Genomic DNA, 6,122 nt, shown 5'->3' on the forward strand with positions numbered 1-6,122 from the left:
ACTTTCGGACCTTGCATTTTTAATAAAATCATAGACATTGTAAAAGGAAGACTAGAGGCAGCTCATCTAATGCTTATTAGGGAGAGGTACGAAGCATTGCCCAGGGACTCAGAAGTAGATGAAACCCTGGTCTTAAGCCACCAAGAGTTAAAGCGTTTTAATGAACAAATTGGTAAAGAGAAAGAGGAGGGATTGTAATAAAAAGGTCTTTGTTCATCAAAACGAACATTGAAAGAAAATAAGAATTTAAACTGAATAGAGAATTTCAGACTGTGAGAAGAGAAAGAGGAGAAAAAAAAAAGGGGGGGGTTTGATAAACAACAAGTATTCTGCTTAAGAATTGTGCAAATGCAGCTAGCACAGAAGACTGTGTAACTAACTATATACAAGCTAACTTTTAGACCAAGGACAACCGGCAAAGAAGATAAGGAGCCTTCATCCCTATGATCACCAAGGGCAGAGAGAAAAAGGACCCCCTAGCAACCAATTGCACCGGCGCAGAGTGCATCGAGAGAAAATACGTCAACCGAAAAAGAGGGGGGACTATAAAAACAAAAAGGTCAAAGGGGGAAGGTGCGCCGTGGCAGAGTGGAAACTCCCCGGCCGCCCAGCGCTGTTTTTTGCTTAATACCGCTTGCTTAATAAATTCTTGTTAATTGATTTATCTATAATTAGCCTCCCCAATTGACTTTGTCCATAACAGGGCAGTTCCCCACTTTTCAGTCACCACACTGGAATAACAGAGAGCTAGCCTGGGCTCTGGTGTTCGGTGGCATCTACGCATGTGCACACACATGTTCTGGGAACCACAACATCAGAACGGGAGTTCTGATGCAGCCGATGATGTTACTGTTTGTTACAGTTGTTTCCTGTGGAAAAGATATTCCAGTATAGGGAAGCACTGTGCACAGGTGTGATCAGACAGCAGAAGTAACTTACTTATCACCTGTAGTTTTAGTTGTGTGTCATTGCAAGACCATCTATGTCATGCAGTCTAGGTGGCTAAAGACCATAATAAAGTCGCAGCTTTCTCCATTTGTTCCTAAGTGTGCACCAGCATCTGGATTATGGATCACATACCCTCACAATTTTGTAGGTAGCCAAGGGTTTCCAGAAGCCCTGTCCTTTGGACATCTTCCAAAAGCCAGCATACCCTAGGAATCATGCCAGGAGCAGCTGGAACAGCACAGTATGTCCAAGCTGTGGGCCTGAAAAAAGGAAAGCTGGATTATCCCAGTACTTGTTACTGCTGTGGCTGGATGATCACCCTTATGACTGTGTGTGGAGGCTGGGGAGGCACAGTAAGCAACCAGTACAGCAACCCAAGGATCTGCCAGTGCAAGGCAAGAGCAGCCTGCAACTATAAATCAGTGAGGGGGAGTGATCACAGAGACTATGTCCCAGATTGAAAGACAGGATGTATTCTATTTGCCATTTGTATGGCAGTTGTCTTCTGTTAAGTGGGCAGTTGTCCTTATCTTTTTCACAACCAATTCTCATCTGCCTCCTGGGAGACATCTGCTAATAATGGGCTATTGAATGTCACTGCATGACTGATAAGAACTATAACATCCCATTGTCAGATGCTCCGCCCAGAGGGAGGAGCCAAGCATTCCTTGGATATAGTATGGGTTTTTGGGACACCAGACTCAGTCTTTCCACAGGTTTCCAAGAGGAACAGCTTGGGGTTTTCCACTGGATCTTCAGAGGAAGACTACACCCTTCTACAGGATCACTGCTCCGACAGAACTACATCTGCCACTCCAGGAGTACTGCAGCCACTCCAATTTGGACTGCTATCGACACCCTGACCAAAAGGGTGTCAGGTTGAATTCCGACTCTGTCAGTGGTTTTTCTTTTGAATTATTGCATGTATTTTGTTTCTTTTCCCTTTTTCTAATAAACTGTATTTCTGACTTGGAGTCTCTCACTGGTTTTGCTTTCAAATCAGAACAGACTATCAGTGCATGTGGGGCCTGACACACAAATGTAACTGCCCCTTTCAGAACAATGGGTTGGTTATAATGCTAAATGGTGGTATCTTCCTCTGTGTCTTTATTGGTGTTTTGTAATTCACACAAAAATATTTTCTGGCTGGTAGCAGTTACTGATTTCTAAAAAATTATCCATGCATTTAAGTATTCACATTTTGTTAGATTCTGGTCAAATGAAACTTGATGGACTTGAAAGAAAGTATTGCATAATATTTGAAGAGTTTAGTTTTAAAAAACTGACAAGGCTTTTATTTCCCGGAAAAATTGCTTTAAAAACCTTGTTTTTTGAGAATGATAGTTTTAATAAACTGGTTCCTTAGTCGTTTTTCCACTCCAGTGTTAATTTAGAATGGATTAAGATCTGCATTGTCTATTAAGGAAATGCATCAATTATTCCTTTCTGAGGAAGTTAATTTTTGTAAGGGAAACACAGAAGTGTGGCATTACAGAGGTTTGCACTGAACTCCCCAGTGCTGCATTTGCATGCTATTCATTACCCCTTTTTAGCACAATACCATGCAATGCCACTTACAAATGTTATTCTTTCTAAGCCCCCTGTCATTGGATGCAACACAACACTTCCTTCCTATTCAGAATTTCATTACATGACATCTCAGATTTTCAATCATAACTAATATCTTTACCTTAGAAACAAGTGACATGGATGTTTAACTTAGGTGACGCTGAGGAAACAGTGTGCTGGTAGAAAAGGAGACTGCAGTGTACACCGGCATATTTCACATTTCAGATGCTTAGGTAACCAGCCAGCAGCAGGGAGTCTGGTGATGACTGGGAGGCACTGAGTCTTACTGGACTTCATGAGTGATAGATGGAAGAAGGGAAGACTGATATCCCTGAATTACCAGATAAGGTAAATATAAAGGGTCTTATTAAAGCAGCAGGAAAAACTGAGCTGATTGTAAATCAGAAATTCAACTCCTGCAATTAAGTCTAATAGATTAAAATAATTTTCTACCATCATATATAAAGATGAAAAACGTGGTGGCACTTTCTGGATTGTTGACTTCTTCGGAATGCTGATGTGGGAATACCAAAGGAACTTCCTGAACCTACAGGTAAATTTAGAGTAGCAAGAAAAGGACAGTTTTACATTTGTCAACTCAGTAGCAGACTTCTTCTGGACTGGCATATTGCAATAACTGTTAATTATTTGTTAATTCTGACAGCAAATGTTTTCTTTAAAAAAAAATAATTCACAGATGACAAGTCCATGCAGGACAACATAAGTATTCTTTGAGGGTACCTGCCTACCACCTTGGCCCAAAGTGGAGATTTCCCCAAATCAAAGCACATAGCTTTGATATATATGTGTTGTGTAAATGAGCTTAGCATAACTATCAGTGCCAAAGGAACAAATCTTACGTGGTAGGCAATAAACGACACAGCAGTAATGCATTCTAATTAAGAATAAAGTGCCTCATCTCTGCCTCCTTTTTCTGCAGATCATTCTGCTCATATCACAGTAATGAATACTTTTACTTTGAAGCTTTCTGGACACAATTTGGGCTGGCAGAACAAGAATAAATTGTTACAATGCTAATGGCCTCTGTGCTGTCCACACAGCAATACCCTCAAAAAAAATCCTTGTGCATGACCTGCAGGCCATGGATTTGATACTTTGGAAGGAAAAGAGAGAACCCTTCCCCGCAGCCTGTCCTTTTATTTGAAATTAGTTTTTAAAAGAAATAAATAGAAATTTTCTGAATAAGTTGCCAACAAAGAAGAGAAAAAATACTGGAAACGCGAGAACGGAACACAGAGATTATATGAGTCTAGTTCATGTAGCATCAAAGCTCTACTTAGGAATACATGAAAATGAGAAATTTGCATTATTGTGATGAAAAAAGTTTTGCCAAATAGAGGTCTCTCATTAGCAAGACCAGAGCTGCTTCAGGAATCTTCTTGGTAGTGGTGGGCTACAGGAGAAGTCACTTTAATTCCAAGAAGGTCTTCTGGAAGATTAGGATCAACAGAAGGTTTTCCTAGGCAGTGCTGTTTTGGAGCCAAACGAAACTGCAGCTGTGCATGTCTTTTGCAGAGCCACTCACACTACTGGATACCAGCAAGGTTTATGTCAAAAATACAGCCTGTCAAAAATGTTCAAAGCACTCCCGTTTAGTTCTCTGAGTTTTTCTGTCTCAACTTGATAAACCATATGCAGACCTAATTCTGGTTTATCCTGTAATTTTATTACAGGCTTGTGGAGAGAATAGCTTAACTCAGAGACAAAGCTGACATAGCCGAGTATAAAATGCAAGGGGGAGAAGAGGAATAAAAAAGAAAAACAGACCCAATGATAGCCTCTTTTGTAATGACCCCTTCCTTCTCTTGCAGTATTAAAAGGCTGCAGGTGAAACCTGCTCTGTAAAATAATCATTACACTGGAGCACATGGAGCATAAACACTTGAAATGGCTAAATGAGCAGTGCACATGCAGTAAGTCAAGAGAACAAGAACAGAAACAAAAGCCAAGAATGACTGGTAAAAACAAAGAATTGGCAGTGCTGCCTGGAGCACATCAAGATCACACCATGTATAGAAAAATACCAAAAATACAAACCACTAACTGTATGTACCAACTCAACTCTGAACATTCTTTGCCAAAACAAAAAGGCTTCTGGGATCAGCATTGGCATTGATCAAGAACCAGGGAGACAGAGGAGGATGTCATAGCTAGCAGTCCTTGTTCTCCATGCCACCACAAGTAATGCTGGCATCTATGAAAAAAGGAAATTGTGTTTAAAACAGAGAGTACCTTTCTATATGGTGTGCTCATACAGTGTGTTTTGCTACATTTATTGTGGCAACAAAGTGGAAGAAGAAAACAACATTCTAGTTTAATTATAATTACAACATTCTTGTTCAATTATAAACAGTGTCAGTACAATGCATAGAAGTCACTCAAATTCCATCAAGTCTCGAGGTAAAAGCCATCATGTTTGCAAAGAGGAAGAAACAGCAGTAACTCATGATAAAAAGATGGTAAAGGCAGAAGAAATGTTTCAAGGCATTTACATTATGTTCCTGTTTACTCAGGTGTACAACTGAGAGTTTTGCGCAAGCATGAATGTTACATGCTACAGATGAACCATGCTTGATTGTTGTGGTTCTGAACAGAAGCTAAACAGATTGCAGCAGCTGCATATCCAGTAAGTTGGTGTGATTAGAGACAGACTGTCAATGCTGAAGCATGATTAACATGATACAAAGTTTACAAACTAATCAAGTCACAAATTAAACAGTATTTAGATGACTAATTGTGTGACTGCATATTATATTCACCACAAGTCCCAAATATTTCTTCCAGAGTTCTGACTTGTCACAAAAGTTAAATCAAACCATCCAAAAGCCTGAGATTAAGGAAAAAAATGTGCTGATCCTTTCTCTAATTTTATCTTGCTCTGTGATGCACATACATTTTATCTAGTACACCATCACTAAGAGCAAGGCAGTTTTAGTCCCTGACACAGGTAGCTTCACTCACCTCCATTCAACTGAAACAATTCAGATGAACTTACTTATACTAAGTTCTATACTTGTTTCATGGTATAGAACAGGGCCCAAATGTGCATAGAGAGCACAGTCCAAATTGCTGCGTGGGATCTGGAGGGAAACAGCTTCTGAACTTGTATTATATAAAAAAATACACTTTGTGAGCATCTGCTGTGGCATGCACTCATACAAGACAATAGTCTTGGTCACAAAATATCCTGTCACTTTGTTTTGCCAATTGATGGGGGCAATTTAAAGGACACCGACACCAATGGAAAGAATGGTCTTATTTTACTATGAGTATTAAGGCAACACAAAAGTAAAATGATAAATTCAATAAAACAATAAGCTTACTACATACTCAGTTTTAGTAACATACAAAAATAAGCAAGGTAATGCACCTCATCGTTCCTACACAAGAGAAAGGACAGTGATTTAGAAAGACATATCACCAATTGCCTAAATACTTTACCATCATCCAGAGTAAGAAATTGCTGGGGAGCCCCATTTCACAGTGAGGACCTGGAGAACCTTTCCTGGCAATTGAGAAAATTCTACTTGGTGCATCCACTCATAGATGAGGTCTCCAAATTCACCCTGAAAGGGGATCCAGCC

This window comes from Vidua macroura, chromosome Z (genome assembly GCF_024509145.1).
Source record: "Vidua macroura isolate BioBank_ID:100142 chromosome Z, ASM2450914v1, whole genome shotgun sequence".
Classification (NCBI taxonomy): Eukaryota; Metazoa; Chordata; class Aves; order Passeriformes; family Viduidae; genus Vidua; species Vidua macroura.